Source organism: Schistocerca nitens, chromosome 9 (genome assembly GCF_023898315.1).
Source record: "Schistocerca nitens isolate TAMUIC-IGC-003100 chromosome 9, iqSchNite1.1, whole genome shotgun sequence".
In the NCBI taxonomy this organism is placed as follows: Eukaryota; Metazoa; Arthropoda; class Insecta; order Orthoptera; family Acrididae; genus Schistocerca; species Schistocerca nitens.
In genome coordinates, this window is record NC_064622.1 from 520,101,635 (window position 1) to 520,122,078 (window position 20,444).

Below are 20,444 nucleotides of genomic sequence, written 5' to 3' on the forward strand. Positions count from 1 at the left end.
GGACACGTCGGAATCCCAGGCAATGCACTTGCTGACAGGCTGGCCAAACAGGCTATGCGTAAACCACTTCTGGAGATCCCCCCAGGGGGTCCACAACTCTTTTGTGGATACGTGCGTAGCGAGCACGGGACCCCGAGCTAATGTGGTCCTCCTTCCTTTCCGGGCTGCATACCTTCCTTTTCCGCATCCTTCCCTATCCCCCATCTTTGCCCCCCCTCTCATCACCTCTGGCTCTTTCCTTCCCTTTCTCCCCCTCTGGGAGTATGATTTGTGCCTACGTCTGGAGACGGACGCTCGTAAATGTAACGCATTCTTCGCCTTCTCTGCTTGTGTCTTCATCCTTCCTTTGTCCTTCTCTTTTCCTTACCTCTTCTCTTTACCCTTTTCTCCGCTGCGGCGTTTGAGACCTCTCTTCTTTCCTTTCCCTTTCTCTTTTTTCCTCCCTGTGCGTGTCTGAAGGCCAACCCACGCATTTTCGTGCGTAACCGGTGACGGGATAACGCGTAATTCCCCGCCCCGGGTAGACAGGTAGGACACGTACGTACCCCCTGGTAACGGCCAGGCCCAGGGAGGGGTGATTACCCGAGCTGATACCTTCCGAAAGTGCCGATTGGTCCCTCCGTCCATTTCTCGGGAGGTGTGACCTGAGGTGTGAACAATCACCTAAGGCGGGACTGCCCTCAGAGAGGGCCCCCACAAGGGAGGAGCGCGCCATCGGAGACGCCGGTAATCGTGGGGGATTCTTCCGCAATGGCTTCCTCACGTTCCACTATGTCTGCTCACAAGCGTAAGTTCACTGAGTCTCAGCCACAGACAGTTCTTCCATCGTTGCCACAGTTCCTTGTTGTTTCTCGGTCTGATGAAGGTCACGACTTCTCCATGGTCAAACCTTTCATTATTCAGAAAGGTGTTGACGCAATTGCAGGTCCTGTAAAATCTTGTTCCAGATTACGGAATGTCACCTTGTTGTTAGAAACACAGTGCCCTTCAGGCACAAAAATTGCTGCATACTTCACTTCTCCACACCTTCCCTGTCCGGGTGGAACCGCACCGTACTTTAAATTCATCACGTGGGGTCGTTTATACTGGCTCCCTCGACAGACTGTCCGACGAGGAAATTCAGCACTACCTGTCTGACCAGGGCGTAATGGCTGTTCATAGAGTTATGAAAAGGGTTGACACGAACATCATTCCAACCCGAACTGTCTTCTTGACATTTGACAAAGTTCAACTCCCATCCAAAATCAAAGCAGGCTATGAGATAATTTCCGTTCGCCCCTACGTCCCAAACCCTACGCGTTGCTATCGGTGCCAGCAGTTCAATCACACCAGCGAGTCCTGTTCCAATCCGGCCAAATGTGTTACGTGTGGCAAGGATGCCCATGAGGGTGCTTGTCCACCTCCATCCCCTCGCTGCATCAACTGTATGGGTGACCACACTGCTTCCTCTCGCGATTGCCCCATTTTATAAAGACGAAAAGCTCATTCAGGAAATCAGAGTGAAGGAAAAGGTGTCGACCTTTGCTGCTCGAAAATTATTCGCCAGTCGACAGCCCACCATACCTCAGACAGGAAAATACAGCACTGTCCTTGCTTCTCCTCGGCCAACAAAGGAGGCGGCCATGCAGACTTGCGACCTCACCTTTAGTGCCACGGTCGTCAGATCGGCCAGTGCAAAGATCGCCCGTTCAACCTCACCACTTTCGCCTGCCCACTCTATGGCTCACCCTTCATCGGGTTCTGCTAAATCTCGAGCCCAAAAGTCAGACACCAAGACTTCGAAAAAAGAGCATACTCGTGAAGATTTTTTACGTACCCCACCTTCACAACCATCGGTTCCTCCTTCATCTAAACATCATATTTCCAAGAAGGCTAATAAGAAACCCAGTTCATCTCCTTCTCCGCCAAGGCATGTCTCATCTACAGCACCACCTGGCAGAAATTGCCCTCGGCCGTCTTCTGTGTCGCCGAGGCGCACTGCTGGCGGCCGATCAACCGGCCAATAGCTGGTGGCAGGAGCTGCTCCTGAACAACCTATGGATCAGGATCTTCTGCCTTCGGCTGAATGCCATTCCATGCTGTCGGTCGCAAGCTCTGAGCAGTCGTTGAGTTGACGGCAACCTTGGTCACATTCTTCCATTTTCTGTCCACCCTATGTCCATTATCCATTGCAAGATCCGCGGCATTCGAGCCAACTGGGATGAATGGACGATCCTCCTACGATCCTACTCGCTGGTCATCTTCTGTCTTCAGGAAACAAAGCTGTGTCCCCACGACCGCTTTGTCTTCCCCCATTTTCAGTCAGTCCGATTTGATCTCCCCTCTGTTGAAGGCACTCCAGCACATGGAGGACTCATGATTCTTCTCCATAATACTCTCCATTATCACCCAATCCCCTTAAACACTTCTTTCCAAGCTGTCGCTGTCCGTCTTTCCCTTTCTGGATACACGTTCTCTCTTTGTACTGTATACATTCCATCGTCCACACCAATGGCACGAGCTGATCTCCTTCATCTTCTTGGTCAGCTTCCACCCCCCCCCCCCCCCCCCCCCTATTTGCTGGTTGGGGACTTCAATGCCCACCACCCGCTTTGGGGATCTCCACATCCATGTCCGCGTGGCTCACTATTGCTAGACGTCTTCCACCAAGCGGATCTAGTTTGCCTCAACACTGGGGTCCCTACATTTTTGTCTGCCTCCACGACAAATTTCTCTCATTTGGACCTTTCGGTCGATACTGTTCCGCTAGCTCGGCGCTTCAAATGGTTCGCCCTTGCTGATACACACTCGAGTGACCACTTTCCATGTGTCCTTAGACTGCAGCCTCAACTGCCATATATGCGCCCGCGACGCTGGAAGTTTGCCCAAGCCGGTTGGACACTTTTCGTCTCTAGCGACATTCGATGACCGTCAGTTTCCTAGCATCGACGATGTGGTCACACATATTACCGACATTATTCTTACAGCTGTGGAACATTCAATACCACGCACCTCCGAATTGCCCCGGCGCCCCCCAGTTCCTTGGTGGAACGAGGCATGCCGTGCCGCATTACGTGAGCGGCGACATTCTCTTTACGTTTTCCGCCACCATCCTACTTTGGCCAACTGTATCCGCTATAAGCAGTTCCGTGCGCGATGCCGTCATGTCATCCGTGATAGCAAGAAGGCAAGCTGGAAATTCTTTATTAGCTCATTTAACACCTTCACTCCCTCCTCGGAAGTTTGGAGTCGGATTCGACAGTTATCAGGTGCACCTAGTTTCTCCCCGGTCTCTGGGCTCACTGTCGCGCATGATACGTTAGTGGACCCCGTCGCAATTTCTAACTCCTTGGGTCAACACTTTGCTGAGATTTCGAGCTCTTCAAATTACCCGCCCGCGTTTGTCCCGAAGAAACGTGCAGCGGAAGTGGAACGTCTTGCTTTCTTCTGTCAAAATCGCGAAAGCTATAATACTGTTTTCTCCCTGTGGGAACTCCAACATGCACTCTATTCTTCTCGCTCCTCCGCCCCAGGACCGGATGGTATCCACATCCAAATGTTTGCTGCATTTATCAACCCATAGTCTGTGTTACCTCCTTCGCATTTATAATCGAATTTGGACCGACAGTACTTTTCCCAGATGATGGCGAGAAGCTATCGTCGTTCCTGTTCCGAAACCTGGAAAGGACAAACATCTCCCCTCTAGCTATCACCCCATTTCTCTCACGAGTAGTGTCTGTAAGGTTTTGGAGCTTATGGTGAATTGCCGTTTAGCTTGGTGGCTGGAGTCCCGAAGTCTTTTAACACCTGCCCAATGTGGTTTCTGAAAGCATCATTGTGCAGTTATCCACTTATATCATGAACAATTTTCTCCGGAAATGCCAAACAGTAGCAATATTTTATGATCTGGAGAGAGCATACAATACCTGCTGGAGGACAGGCATCCTCCGCACACTGTTCTCGTGGGGCTTTCGAGGTCGGCTGTCCCTTTTTCTTCGCGAATTTATGGCAGGGCGCACATTTAGTGTGCGGGTGAACACTACTCTCTCCCGTACTTTCTCCCAAGAAAACGGGGTACCCCAGGGCTCCGTGCTAAGTGTTTTACTGTTTGCTATTGCAATAAATCCAATTATGGATTGTCTCCTTCCTGATGTCTCGGGCTCCCTCTTTGTGGACGATTTTGCGATCTACTACAGCTCTCAACGGACCAGCCTTCTTGAACGACATCTTCAAGGATGTCTCGATCGCCTCTACTCTTGGAGCACCGAAACCGGCTTCCGTTTTTCTCCAAGTAAGACCGTTTGTGTTAATTTTTGGCGACGTAAGGAGTTTCTTCCACCCTCCTTACATCTAGGACATGTCAATCTTCCGTTTTCGGACGTCGCTAAATTCTTGGGTCTTACGTTTTACAGAAAACTGTGCAGGTCCTCCCACGTTTCCTATCTTTCGGCTCGCTGTCTGTGATCGCTCAACACCGTCCGTGTCCTGAATGGTACCTCCTGGGGAGCGGACGGAGTGGTCCTTCTCCGCCTCTATCGCGCCTTAGTGTGCTCGAAATTGGACTATGGAAGCATAGTTTACTCCTCTGCTCGGCCGTCTGTTCTTCATCGTCTCGACTCTATCCACCACCGTGGATTACGTTTAGTGTCTGGAGCCTTTTACACCAGCCCTGTGGAAAGCCTTTATGCTGAGACTGCTGAACCTCCGCTGTCCAATCGGCGAGCAGTCCTTCGGAGTCGTTATGCTAGCCATCTGTCTTCCATGCCTGCTAATCCAGCTCATGACATTTTTTTCGACACCTTTGATGTAGGGTATGCAGGCCGCCCCTCCTCCCTACTACCACTGGGAGTCCGCTTCCGTCAACTGCTCCATTCTCTTTCCTTCTGCTTTCCTAAAACCTTCTTGACAACTTGGGGTACAGCACCGCCTTGGCTCCATCCCCGGCTCTGCCTGCTCCATGACCTTTGTCAATTTCCCAAGGATGGCACCCCTTCACTTGTTTATTGTCAGGCATTTGCTGCTCTATGTGCACAAATGAAGGAAGCCACATTTATTTACACTGATGGCTCGAAAACATCGTTAGGTGTAGGGAGTGCCTATATTGTTGGTGACACCCCAAATCAATTTCGTCTTCCCGACCAGTGTTCGGTTTATACTGCGGAGCTTTACGCTGTTCTCCAGGCTGTCCACTACATCCGCCGCCATCAGCGGATACAGTATGTTATCTGTTCAGATTCTCTCAGCTCTCTCCTCAGTCTCCAAGCTCTTTACCCTGTCCACCCTCTGGTCCACCGGATTCAGGACTGTCTGCGCTTGCTCCACCTGGGGGGGCGTCTCGGTGGTGTTCCTCTGGCTCCTGGGACTCGTTGGTATCTGTGGAAATGAGGCGGCCGATATAGTGGCCAAGGCTGCAATCTCTCTTCTTCGGCCAGCTATTCAAGCGATTCCCTTCGCCGATCTACGGAGCGTTTTATGTCGCCGTGTTGTTCTTCTATGGCACGCATATTGGTCGACACTTCCCCATAATAAATTGCGGGACGTGAAAGCTCTTCCCTGTGCTTGGACCTCTTCCTCCCGAACGCGTCGTCGGGAGGAGGTAATTTTAACTAGACTCTGGATAGGGCACTGTCTTTTTAGCCATCGACATCTTTTAAGTGGCGATCCTCCCCCACTCTGTCCCCACTGCTCTCAGCTGTGGACGGTAAGACACCTTTTAAGTGAGTGCCCCTATTTTACTCTGTTATGCGCCCGTCTACAGCTGTCGCCTGATATATCGTCAATTTTAGCAGATGACATGTGCTCGGCCGATCGCGTTCTCGAGTTTATTAGTGCCAGTGAAATGACGTCAGTCATTTGAAGCTTTTTTTGGGGACAACCAACCCCTTTCTGTAGTGGACTTTTAAGCCTTCCTTCTGCTTTTAGTTTCTCCAATTTTTTGAGTTTCGTTCCCATTGCTGCTGGTTTCCATTTTTGGTTTTTACTGTTTCCTAAGTCACGGATTGGGCGCAAATGACCATAGCAGTTTTGCGCCCTAAAAAAAAAAAAAAAACAACAACTTCTGGAGATGGGCATCTCCAAAACTGATCTGTGTTCTGTCTTGCACCGTAGGGTTTTTTCAGCTTTGGAAAACAGAATGGTATAACAGTACATACAACAAACTGCATGTCGTTAAGCAGGCTACGAATGTGTGGAAGTCTTCCTTGCAGTCCTCTCGCAGAGAATCGGTTGTACTCTGCCTGCTCCACATTGGCCATACATGGCTAATGGATGGCTTCCAGTTTTCTCCCTCCAAAACACGGGTTAAGCATTTTTGTTGTCTACACACAGTACAGCCTGATCCAGAACTTTATTTAGGCAACCAGCTCCTTGATGCTGTAACACAGTCCCGTTTCTTAGGCCTTATTTTTGATAACAAGCTGACATGGCTGCCCCACATTTGCCACCTAAAGACTACATGTATACAGAAGCTTAATGTTCTCCGCCTCCTGGCCTACACTTCTTGGAGTGCAGACCATTCCACTCTTCTCCATTTTTACCATGCTCTGGTCTTGTCCAGACTAGATTATGGCAGTCAGGTTTATGGCTCAGCAGCTCCTTCCACATTGCAACTCCTTGACCCTGTCCATCATTGTGGAGTGTGTCTGGCTATTGGTGCCTTTTGCACTAGTCCTGTTGATAGTCTCTTCACTGAAGTGGGGATTCCCCCTCTACACATCCAACAGAGCCAACTCCTTGTTTCTTACGCAATCTCCATTTGTTAATTCCCTAACCACCCTATGTCCCTGTGCTCTTTGCCAGTGAGGGGTGTCGCCCTCCTAACACCTGCCCACGGGTGGGCTTGCCAGTTGGCATGCGTCTCACTTCCCACTGTTGGGATCTCCATTTCCACTCACTGGACTCCACCCCGTGTCTTTCCTCCGATGCCCCCCTTGGATGGTGGCTAGATCACAGTTTAGGACTGATCTATTCCAGGCTCCTAAGGTCTCTGTTGCTCCTGTGGTTTACCGGCGTCTTATATGTGCCATCCTTGCAGAGTTCCACGGTGCCACCATTTACAGTGATGGATCTAAGACAGTCGATAAGATGGGATACGCTTTCATGTTTCCTACTATTTTCGACACACCATTTATTGTTGGGATCTAGTGTGTCCGCCTCAGAGCTTCTAGACATTCAAAGGGCCCCCTTTTTGTTTCTCAGGCCTCCCGCCACAGGGTTTTAATTTTTTCAGACTCGGTGAGCAGCCTGCAGACTATTGACTGATGCTACTCTTGTCACCCATTGGTCTCTGCTGTCTGTGACCTCCTCTCTGCCCTTGAGCGTGCCGCCAGTTCAGTCTTTCTCCAAGTCCCAATTCATGTGGGCAACCCAGGGAATGAACTGGCTGACCGTTTGGCTAGAGAAGCAGATACTTACCCCATTTTCCTTTCATGATTCCCATGATTCCAGATGTGGATGTGCAGATCTATGTCAAATCTCTCTTTGCCCAAAAGTGGAATGCCATCTGGAGTGCTACTTCTCATAGTAATAAACTCCACACAATCAAGGAGTCTACTTCAGTTTCGCACTCTTCCTTCCTCTCCTTTCAGAAAGATTCCAGTGTTTTATTCCGTTTACACATTGGTCATACTCGTCTCACCCATTGTTTCCTCCTATGTAATGACCCACTGCCACAATGTGATTGTGAAGCCAAACTGACGATATCTCACATATTGGTCTTCGTGATTCCTTAAATTTATCATTAGCAGATGATCCACGGATTGTTGAACTGGTCATCAGTTTCCTCTGTGAAAGTGGCTTTTATTTCCAGATATAAGGTTCTACTTTAGTCTTGGAGCAGTGACAGGTTGGCTGTGGTTGGGACTTATTTTACAGTCTTCTCGGTCTGTGACCCCATGACTGCCCCCCTTTTTTCCAGTCTTTAGATTTGGTCTCACCTTTTATGCCTTTACTGTGTGTGTTTAATGATAATCATTTTATAATTTGACTCCCCTGACTGGATCTGGCCACTTTTAGCAGATCCTCTTCCTTTTGTGATTCACTTCGGAATTGCGAGACTGATGAGCTCACCATTTGGTCCCATAACCCCTCTCAATCAATCAGTTGGGCTCCTTCCCCAGCAGAAAAGACAGGGTGAAAGTGCTACACCTGTGATAAATGGGACTCGTACTGCAGTGCAACATTAATGGATTCAGGAGACTTGTGGTGGAACTACAACTGCTAGCACAGGAATGCCCCCTTGTGTTTGCAGGAAATTCATTCTAAAGGAGCTGATGCCCCTGTACTGTGGAGCTATACCCTCTGTCGCAAGAATGACCTGACTGAGGAATGGGTAACTGTGTTTGTCAGTAATGCACACCAGTCCTTTGCTCTTCTGCTGGCTACTGACCTGAAAGCATTTACAGTTGAAATTAGTGTGTGTCATAGACTCTGAAGCTCTAACAGATCTCATAGAACAACTCCCCTGACCATTTTTCCTACTGGTACCTCTGCACTGTACATCCTCATCACAGGCAGTCTCACTCATTTCTGTGCTGCTCCTGAGTCATTGTCAGCCATCAACATCTCTTTCTGCTCTCTAGCTCTTGCAGACTCAGCTCAGTGGGAAACGATTAATGACCTTCATTTGAGGACCACTTCCCACTGTGGATCTACCTATTAGATAGAGCATTACCTGAACAGAAGACACTGAAATGGATTGTCAGTAGGTCTAACTGGACGCTGTTCAGCGAGCTGGCTGCGTTTGAATGCCATGAGTGTCCAGGAGTGGGAGGACTATATCACACAAGTGGTCCACCATGCTGCTGACACCTCCATCCTGTCCTCCGGTCATCTTTGGAGGCAATGTTGGTGGACTGATGAGTGCCATTCAGAAAGCCAAGTCATGTGTGCGGCTCTGCGACAGTTTGAGTGCCACCTAATGGTGGGAAACTTCACGACCTATCAACTGGCGGGGGCCAAGGCTTGAAATGTCATTAAGGAAAACAAGAAAGGGTCCTGGAAGGCATTTCTGGACTCTTATTTACTGTTCCACTTGTTCTAAAATTGTGTATGAGAAGTCATCAGATGGATTTTCAGTAAACACAGTTGTTGGCTAATAGTGGCAGTGCTGAAATGAAGGTATTGCGAAACATCCAGAGTTATCTCCCAGTCAATAACAGAGCATTTGCAATGACTACTGGCAATAAAAGCTGGGATCTGGCATTCTGCCAGCACCGTACGACTGTAGAGGTGGACTGGTTGGACCTCATATCCAGCAATTCTGAGTCATAACAACTGCCCCTTCTCCATGGGGTTGCTCAGTTCTACATTGACCCCTGCGGGTCTGGGGATTAGAATAGGCCCGAGGTATTCTTGCCTGTTATAAAAGGCGACTAGAAGGAGTCTCGCACATTTCGGCTTTTATGTGATGGTCCCCTGTAGGGTCTGATCTCAATTTTTCAAAATTATCCCGAAGAGCGAGCCAACTGGGGAAGGGCGCCTTACGTGGTGCATTGTGCCCATCGTGCCTAGAGATTTTTAGCCCACTTTCTCATTGTCGCACTGCAGTCCAGCTCATTCTCTATCTCTTGGGCGAGGAAGCCTTCCTGGGTGTGTTTCCCACCGTGCACTATGCAGTGTCGCTTTTTGCATCGAGAATGACCGTGGACTTCTTGGCACTTCATATCCAGCACGGTAGCCTAACCTTTGTGGTGGGGCTGCCGTGTACCCTGTTGGTTGCAGCCTCCTGACAACACAGAGATCGCTCTGCTCGTGCCTGTGCCGTTAGCTCCCCACATCTGCCAAGGAGTAGAATCCCGTTACCCTGGGGCATCGGGACTCCCAGCAATGGCCATCCTGCCAGCTGGCCTTCGATGCAGCTGGGTGGCTCCCGTGGGGAGGGCCCCTGGTCGGTTGGAATGGGTGGCACGAGGGAGGATGACGCGCCATGAAGCCTACCACGTCATCACTTGCTGTTGATCAAACACCAACAGTCTCTAAGCATTCCAAGCCTCAGTACAGTACAAGAAAGTATGACCCTAAATCATTGCCCTCCCTGGCCACATCATGGGAGGAACTCCAGGCTAAGGATGGCAGCAAACCTTATTCACTCCAGTACCTCATATGTACAAGAACTGATGAAGCCTCAGTTTTTTGTAGATCATTTAGAGGACAAGGATTGTGTGGAGTTTATTACTATGGGGAGGTGGAGGGCTTGTCCAAAATGTGATCTGGGTCAGTCTTGATAAAAACAGCATCCTCTGCCCAGTCACGGACTTTACTCGTTTGTAACAAGCTGGGGGATGTTTCTGTTACTGTCACGCCACGTAAGAGCTTAAATATGGTCCAGGGTATTTCTTCCACAGTGACCTTCTTTTGCAGTCTGACAACGAGCTACGCGCCAATTTAGAGCGGCGAGGTGTTCATTTCGTGCGGCGCGTCCATCAGGGTCCGAGGGATAATGAGGTTGCCACCGGCACCTTCATCTTGGCCTTTGAGGGTGACACCTTACCCAAGACGGTCAACGTGATGGTCTACCACTGTGACATAAAGCCATATATCTCTCCCCTGATGTGGTGCTTTAAGTGCTGGAAGTTTGGCCATATGTCTTCCATCTGTACTTCCAGCGTCACATGTCGAGATTGTGGATTCTCAATCACATCCCAATAATCCATGTGCCCCACCTCCATCTGTGTCAGCTGCAGAGAGCATTATTCACCTTGCTCGCCAGACTGCAGGATTTTACAGAAAGAGAGGAAAATCATGGAATACAAGACCCTAGACCGACTAACCTACATTGAGGCTAAGAGAAAATATGAGCGCCTACGTCTTGTGGCTATGGCTTCCTCATACGCTGCCGCTGTGAGAACAATTGGAGCCCAATCAGTTCAGCAAATTCCAGTCGACTCTCAGAGCGAGAAGGCTAACTTGCCCCCTTGATGGTGGGGGGCATCCGCCCCCCCCCCCCCCCCCCCCCCCAGTTGCTCTCACACCACCTACCTGGGGAGCTCTGCCCCCCCCCACCCCCCCTAACCGTTGGGGACACCAGCCCCCACTCCTCAGCTGAAGAAGCGTAGGTCTTCTTCGGCTCCTCTCACCAGGAGGTGATTGCCTTCCCAGGTTTCTGCTAATGGGAAAGATGACACTCGCTAGCGGCTAAAGAGACCAAAAGCAGCTGGTCGTAGGGCTTCACGATCATTCTCAGTCCCGGAGGCTGAATCAGTGAAACCCTCCCAGCCAGAGAAGCCCAAGGAACAGTGAGAAAAGTCCAAAAAGAAGGCCCTTAAGACCAAGGAAATTGTGGTGGCACCCACACCACTGCTACCTAGAAGCTCTACGTCTGGGGATAAGGTGGAGATCCTGGTATCTGCTGAGGACCTAGATCTCGCCAAACCCTCAGACACAATGGATATAGATTGCTCAGGCAATAAGTAGGTAGCAGCAGGTGACCCTGAGGCGTAAGCTGCCTCATTGAACGTTCTGTGCCTTCCAAGTCTCAAGATAACCTCATCCTCCAGTGGAATTGCGACGGATTTCTCCACCTCCTGCGACAGTTTTTTCCACCTCCTGGCTGAGCTACGGCAACTGTTAACTTTTACAGCTGCTTTCTGTGTTGCCCTCCAGGAAACCTGGTTCCCGGTAATGAGGACGCCTGCCCTCTGCGGCTATAAGTGATATTACAGGAACTGTAGCGACTATAATCGAGTGTCAGGTGGAGTTTACGTTTATGTCGTAAACTCAGTCTGTAGTGACACTGTGCCCCTTCCAATTCCCCCTGAAGCTGTGGCTGTCAGAATAAGGACGATGCAGGAAATAACTGTCTGCAGTGTAGATCTTCCTCCAGATGGTGCAGTACCCCTGAATGTATTAGCTGCTCTGATTGATCAACTCCCTAAACCTTTCCTACTTTTGGGAGATTTTAACACCCATATCCCCTTCTGAGGTGGCACCTAACATACGGAATTAGGTAGAGATGTCAAAACTTTACTGTCTCAGTTCGACCTCTGCCTCTTAAATACTGGGGCCGCCACACATTCCAGCGAGGCTCGTGGTAGTTAATCGTCCATTGATTTATCACTTTGCAGCCCAGGACTTCTCCCATCTATCCACTGGAGAGCACATGATGACCTGTGTGGTAGTGACCAGTTCCCCATCTTTCTGTCACTGCCCTGGCATCAGGCCCACAGATGCCTGCCCAGATGGGTTTAAACAAGGCAGACTGGGATGCTTTCACCTCTGCTGTCACCGTTGGCTCTCCCCCACATGGTAACATGGATGTTTTGGTTGAGCAGGTACCTACAATGATTGTTTCTGTGGCGGAAAACGCGATCCCTCATTCTTTAGGGTGCCCCCGGCAAAAGACAGTTCCTTGGTGGTTGCCGTAAGTTGCTGAGGCAGTTAAAGGGCATCGGTGAGCTCTACATTGGCATAAGTGGCACCCTTCCCTGAAGCACCTCATAGCCTTTAAACGCCTCTGTGCCCGCGTTTCCTCCACCTATGGGTCCTGGGCTTAGAATAGGCCCAAGGTATTCCTGCCTGTCGTAAGAGGCGACTAAAAGAAGTGTCACATGTTTCGGCCTTTATGTGATGGTCCACTGTAGAGTTTGACATCCATTATTTAAAATTTTCCCATAGAGCGAGCCAATTGGGAAAGGGCGCTTTACATGATGCATCGTGTCCATCATGCGCTGAGAACTATAACATCTTTCATCGACGTGGATCTGCACTTCTGCTCATTCTCCAACTGTTGGGCGAGGTCACTCTCCTGGGTGTGTGTTTTTCCATCAACTGTGCAGTATCGTTTTCTATGCTGACCATGATAATGGACTTGTTTGCTTGGTTGCACCTTATATCCAGTACGGTAGCCAGTCTGTTGTGGTGGGGCCGCCATGTACCCTGGTGGTTGTAGCCCCATGACCACACAGGGACCGCTCTGTTGATGCCCATGTATGCTGAGGAGTAGATGCCCAGCACCCTGGGGCATTGGGACTCCTGGCGGTGGCCTTTGCTGCGACTGGGTGGCACCCGTGGGGAGGGCCCCTGGTTAGAGTGGATGGCATCAGGGCAGATGACATGGCATGAAGCGTAGTACATCATCTCTTGCTGTTGATCAAACACCAGCAGTTTCTAAGCGTTCATGGGCTCAATTCAACGCACAGAAGTATGACCCCAAATCGTTCCGCTCCGTGGCCACACCCTGGGAGGAATGCCAGGCTAAGGATGACAGTGGCTCTTATTCGCCCCTTTGTATCAAACACTCGAGGGATTTTTTTTTTTTTTTTTTTTTTTTTTTTTTTTTTTTTTTTTTTTTTTTTTTTGTGGTGGTGGTGGGGGGGGGGGGAGCGAGGGTGGGTGGCTCCACTATCTTAGTATTGCCCCAGTTCAGAAATATCGTAGATCCGAGGCTGATGCGCAGAGCAGTCTGAGTTATAGTGGGGAAGTGTGTAGTCTCCACTTGACCCGTGTTTACATTTAGTTTACTGCTCTGATGTCAAATGAAAACAAAATGATGGATTTCTGTGGCCAGGAGCTATCAAGTGAATTAAAATACATTCACATAATTACGGAAGGCTAATTGTGGTGTGTGTACTGTAAGACCTTCGGTACACACACCATCAGATTATTTGACTTGTCGCTCTAACGAAGTAGGCGAGTGTCAGCAATATGTCTCGTGGTCTTATCGTGGCGTGTTCATCTTCTGCCGTTAGGTCAGACGATAGACATGCCACTTGCACGCTTAGTGTAGCAGATTGACGGTGACCAACTTTAAACATAACTTAATTAATTTTCACACACATTTATTAAAATAATAAAAATCATAGAAATTACTTAACTTGGTTCTGGATGCTGTTTACAATTGACAATCTGAAGTTCCTTTGGTCTTGGTACGTTAATCTTATTCTTACATATCTCTGATACTTGACAAAGTGTCTATTCATTTATCTTCATGGCTATGTACAGGAATATGATAATCTTATTAGGCGCAGACTGAAACTTGACTTCAGACTAATGCAGTCTGACTAATCGGAGGTCTGTACACATGTTATAATACCTTGAGCGTTCAGGTATCACTGCGCGAGTGTGATCCGCGAGGAGAAAAGGTTCTACGTTAGCAGCAATCTCATTGGCTGTGAGACATATTAATACGCGGATCGGCGGAAGCAGAATTTGGTCCGTCTCTAAGACAGCGCCATCTCGTAGTGTGGAGACGGATGAGCCTGCGCTGTTGTGCTTAGCGGGCTGCGCTCTATTGGGAAAGTTGTGTACGCGCTGACTACGCCGAACTATGTACACAACACTAATATACGTTATTAGTTTCAGATTTTATTCTATTTCAAATTTTCTGACAGCCATGCATTAATCCCCTTGTAGAACAATGAAGTTATTTTTGTCGGTTTGCTAAAGGAATTTGGTTTTTATTAATCTTTTACACTGAGGCAGTCAATGTGTTTGAAACAGTGTTTAGTTCCACACTATTGGCTAATTTCAACTGCTTGCTGCATTCTAAGTGCATGCTTTCATCTTCTAGCACATACAGCATTATGCCGTAATAAAGAATGAGCTAATAAAGTACTGGTACTCCAAGAAAATTTACATCCGGAAACCCACACTGAAAAGCTTAATATCAGGTCGAGGCCTACTTCATTGGGAATCTGGACATGTAAATGTGCTCTTTAAGTTGTTGTTGTTGTTGTGGTCTTCAGTCCTGAGACTGGTTTGATGCAGCTCTCCATGCTACTCTATCCTGTGCAAGCTTCTTCATCTCCCAGTACCTACTGCAACCTACATCCTTCTGTATCTGCTTAGTGTATTGATCTCTTGGTCTCCCTCTATGATTTTTACCCTCCTTATCTTCAGCATTCTTCTGTAGCACCACATTTCGAAAGCTTCTATTCTCTTCTTGTCCAAACTGGTTATCGTCCATGTTTCACTTCCATACATGGCTACACTCCATACAAATACTTTCAGAAACGACTTCCTGACACTTAAATCTATACTCGATGTTAACAAATTTCTCTTCTTCAGAAACGCTTTCCTTGCCATTGCCAGTCTACATTTTATATCCTCTCTACTTCGACCATCATCAGTTATTTTACTCCCTAAATAGCAAAACTCCTTTACTACTTTAAGTGTCTCATTTCCTAATCTAATCCCCTCAGCATCACCCGATTTAATTTGACTACATTCCATTATCCTCGTTTTGCTTTTGTTGATGTTCATCTTATATCCTTCTTTCGACACTGTCCATTCCGTTCAACTGCTCTTCCAAGTCCTTTGCTGTCTCTGACAGAATTACAATGTCATCGGCGAACCTCAAGGTTTTTACTTCTTCTCCATGAATTTTCATACCTACTCCGAATTTTTCTTTTGTTTCCTTTACTGCTTGCTCAATATACAGATTGAATAACATCGGGGAGAGGCTACAACCCTGTCTCACTCCCTTCACAACCACTGCTTCCCTTTCATGCCGGCCGGCCGCGGTGGTCTAGCGGTTCTAGGCGCGCAGTCCGGAACCGTGCGACTGCTACGGTCGCAGGTTCGAATCCTGCCTCGGGCATGGATGTGTGTGATGTCCTTAGGTTAGTTAGGTTTAAGTAGTTCTAAGTTCTAGGGGACTAATGACCACAGCAGTTAAGTCCCATAGTGCTCAGAGCCAGCCCTTTCATGCCCCTCAACTCTTATAACTGCCATCTGGTTTCTGTACAAATTGTAAATAGCCTTTCGCTCCCTGTATTTTACCCCTGCCACCTTCAGAATTTGAAAGAGAGTATTCCAGTTAACGTTGTCAAAAGCTTTCTCTAAGTCTACAAATGCTAGAAACGTAGGTTTGCCTTTTCTTAATCTTTCTTCTAAGATAAGTCGTAAGATTAGTATTGCCTCACGTGTTCCAACATTTCTACGGAATCCAAACTGATCTTCCCCGAGGTCCGCTTCTACCAGTTTTTCCATTCGTCTGTAAAGAATTCGCGTTAGTATTTTGCAGCTGTGACTTATTAAACTGATAGTTCGGTAATTTTCACATCTGTCAACACCTGCTTTCTTTGGTATTGGAATTATTATATTCTTCTTGAAGTCTGTAGGTATTTCGCCTGTCTCATACATCTTGCTCACCAGATGGTAGAGTTTTGTCATGACTGGCTCTCCCAAGGCCATCAGTAGTTCTAATGGAATGTTGTCTACTCCCGGGGCCTTGTTTCGACTCAGGTCTTTCAGTGCTCTGTCAAACTCTTCACGCAGTATCTTATCTCCCATTTCATCTTCATCTACATCCTCTTCCATTTCCATAATACTGTCCTCAAGTACATCGCCCTTGTATAAACCCTCTATATACTCCTTCCACCTTTCTGCCTTCCCTTCTTTGCTTAGAACTGGGTTGCCATCTGAGCTCTTGATATTCATACAAGTGGTTCTCTTCTCTCCAAAGGTCTCTTTTAATTTTCCTGTAGGCAGTATCTATCTTACCCTAGTGAGACAAGCCTCTACATCCTTACATTTGTCCTCTAGCCATCCCTGCTTAGCCATTTTGCACTTCCTGTCGATCTCATTTTTGAGACGTTTGTATTCCCTTTTGCCTGCTTCATTTACTGCATTTTTATATTTTCTCCTTTCATCAATTAAATTCAATATTTCTTCTGTTACCCAAGGATTTCTATCAGCCCTCGTCTTTTTACCTACTTGATCCTCTGCTGCCTTCACTACTTCATCCCTCAGAGCTACCCATTCTTCTTCTACTGTATTTCTTTCCCCATTCCTGTCAATTGTTCCCTTATGCTCTCCCTGAAACTCTGTACAACCTCTGGTTCTTTCAGTTTATCCAGGTACCATCTCCTTAAATTCCCACCTTTTTGCAGTTTCTTCAGTTTCAATCTGCAGTTCATAACCAATAGATTGTGGTCAGAATCCACATCTGCCCCTGGAAATGTCTTGCAATTTAAAACCTGGTTCCTAAATCTCTGTCTTACCATTATATAATCTATCTGATACCTATTAGTATCTCCAGGATTCTTCCAGGTATACAACCTTCTTTTATGATTCTTGAACCAAGTGTTAGCTATGATTAAGTTATGCTCTGTGCAAAATTGTACAAGGCGGCTTCCTCTTTCATTTCTTCCCCCCAATCCATATTCACCTACTATGTTTCCTTGTCTCCCTTTTCCTACTGACGAATTCCAGTCACCCATGACTATTAAATATTTCGTCTCCCTTTACTACCTGAATAATTTCTTTTATCTCATCATACATTTCATCAATTTCTTCATCATCTGCAGAGCTAGTTGGCATATAAACTTGTACTACTGTAGTAGGCATGGGCTTTGTGTCTATCTTGGCCACAATAATGCGTTCACTATGCTGTTTGTAGTAGCTAACCCGCACTCCTAGTTCTTTATTCATTATTAAACCTACTCCTGCATTACCCCTATTTGATTTTGTATTTATAACCCTGTAATCACCTGACCAAAAGTCTTGTTCCTCATGCCACCGAACTTCACTAATTCCCACTATATCTAACTTTAACCTATCCATTTCCCTTTTCAAATTTTCTAACCTACCTGCCCGATTAAGGGATCTGACATTCCACGCTCCGATCCGTAGAATGCCAGTTTTCTTTCTCCTGATAACGACGTCCTCTTGAGTAGTCCCCGCCCGGAGATCCGAATGGGGGACTATTTTACCTCCGGAATATTTTATCCAAGAGGATGCCATCATCATTTAATCATACAGTAAAGCTGCATGTCCTCGGGAAAAATTACAGCTGTAGTTTCCCCTTGCTTTCAGCCGTTCGCAGTACCAGCACAGCATGGCCGTTTTGGTTAATGTTACAAGGCCAGATCAGTCAATCATCCAGACTGTTGCCCCTGCAGCTACTGAAAAGGCTGCTGCCCCTCTTCAGGAACCACATGTTTGTCTGGCCTCTCAACAGATACCCCTCCGTTGTGGTTGCACCTACGGTACGGCCATCTGTATCGCTTTGGCACGCAAGCCTCCCCACCAACGGCAAGGTCCATGGTTCATGGGGGAAGGCTCTTTAAGTATACACTTTAAATGTGCCATTTTAGTATGGTTCACGAAATTGTGATGCTCTTGGAGTATCCTCTGATGTCTTTTTTTCTTTTATGACATCATGTTAGAACTGTCATTGTTTTACACGTACGAACATATGGACTTCCTGCATCATAGCAGCTGCCAAAGCGCGGTGGCGCCTGTTATCTGGCGCTCTCTGATGACTACTGAAACAAACCTATTTCTAACAGGTTTCGGGAAAATATTGCAAATGGTGGTTTGAAAAGCATTACTTTCAAAGTAAATTTCCTTTTATGCATGTTGAACCATGTGTGAGAATGTATGATGAATTTCTTAAATCGCAGAGCGTTTGATGACGAGCCATTTAGAAGTATTTCGAGCCCAGAAGATCAGACATTCATGTCGTTATTATGAGCAAATTGATGTAGTGCTACAGAAGGCTCTCCTCTGCGGTAGTTCGTTCATTTGTGGAAAACTTTGAGGACAAGTCACTGGACTCGCCTAAAAATTGTACTGGCATGTTTCTGCGTATATCTTAAATGGAAATATCAACATTATATGTGAAAGCTTTTCATTTCTTGTAGCAACACTATTTGTATTAATTTAAAACATTAACTTTTCCTGTTTGTGTATCCGTGTTACTTAAGTGATGTTGCTATTAGCTGACTACTTCATGTGTACTGTGGTCTGAATATCTTCTGTCATCAGCTGGCGGGATCACATGACATGAGCTAAGACCGGCTTACAAAAGCGCATCGCAATCTCGATTACAATGGTTTGGAAAGTAACATGCAGTTTTTGGTGGAATTCGAATTTATACTTTTGTAATACAAAAATATGCAGTGTACATGTTGCTGCGCACCAAAAATCTTTCCAAAAAGAGTTTTCTTCCCTGAGTTTCGTTTTCTAAAGCAGCGGAAATTCAGCACCCATGTATAAAGACATAACCATTCAAAGGATTGATAAGTTTTACAGTTCCGAGGGAAAATATACGGTCACTTAATAACACAGAAAAAGTGTGTTTTCATCTGGGAGAAAGTGTATTTTTATCCAGGAAAACCGGGAATTTTTTTTCCTTGTCCGCATATACACCCTGATACAAGCCATCAAGCCATCCTTTGGTAGCGACTATCCAGGAGTCCATCTATGCCCTGGAAGAGTCCATTTGTTCAGTGGTGTTTGCGTGGACCCTAGGTCACGTCGGAATCCCTGGCAACAAACTTGGTGACAGGCTGATCTAACAGGCTACACGGAAACCACTTATGGATATTGGCTTGTCTGAAACTGACATGCGTTCGTTTTTACGTCGCCAGGTTTTCGGCTTTAGGAGATGGAATGGCATAATCTCAGTACACACAACAAACTGCATGCCATTAAGGAAACTACGAATGTGTGGAAGACCTCCGTGTGCTCCTCTCGCAGGGTATCTGTGGCTCTCTGTTAGCTCCACATCGGCGCTCCACATTGGCCATTGGCCTTACGTGGATGATGCACGGTTACCTGTTCTGTCACAAGGACCCACCTCGGTGTCACTGTGGTTCACGAATGAAGGTCGTCCATCTCTTGCTGGACTGTTGTTGGATTGTTTTGAGGAGCAGAATGGTGTTCCTCAGGGCAATGTTATAAGTGTTAGCCATAGGCATAAACGGTATTATGTTTATGGTAAAGGGTTGTGGATAATTTTGCAGTTTTCTGTTCCTCCTCTAGTATTGCAACAGCAACTTGTCAGTTGCAACTTACACTGCAGCAGTTAGAGAAGTGGGCTTCAAAGAGGGGTTTTCAGTTTTCTGCAGATAAGTGTATATGTGTGTTTGAAATCTGGATTCGCAGGACAGAGCACATGAGGTTATGGTTGCGGAGGGGGCCGTAATCGGTTACTGTTAGTTGCACAAAACACACAAACTTTTATTTTCCTAAGAACCACTTAATCACACATTGCCTTACAAGGATCAAATTAAAACAATACGGCTGAAGGAGTTAAGAAAACTTCCCATACCCCCTAGGCTGAAGGTGCAAAACCACACCAAAAACAAGAATGGCTGAAGGCCCGAACACAAGTTATAAAAATTGCTTTAAAGAATACACGCGGCTGAAGGCCTTACTTACAAATATTTCACCTAAGTACTCAGCAGAAGGCCACACGCAAGACATTGAACAACTCAGGGCTTAGGGCCACAATAACGACAATTTCAGATAGAGCAAATTAAAAAAAAAATAGTTTTAAGCAAATCAATTTCCAATATTTTAATTTAAGATGGCTGAAGGCCATATTGTAAAAATATTTCATGTAAAAGCTCGGCTGAAGGCCACACATGGGACATTGAACAACTCAGGATGTAGGGCCTGGTTAACAAGAATTTCAGGTAGAACAAACTTTCAAATTTTTAGTTATTACACAAATCAATCTTCATACTTTAATTTAAGTAGGCTGAAACCTTATCTAAAATTAAAACAAACTAAATTAA

General features: G+C 46.9%; 1 protein-coding gene across 2 annotated transcripts in view; it reads left to right on the forward strand.

Moving 5' to 3' along the window:
• Positions 1–20,444, forward strand: part of LOC126203975 (N-acetylglucosamine-1-phosphotransferase subunits alpha/beta-like) — a 162,312-nt gene that overhangs the window by 34,172 nt on the left and 107,696 nt on the right. The gene's annotated exons all lie outside the window — the stretch shown is intronic.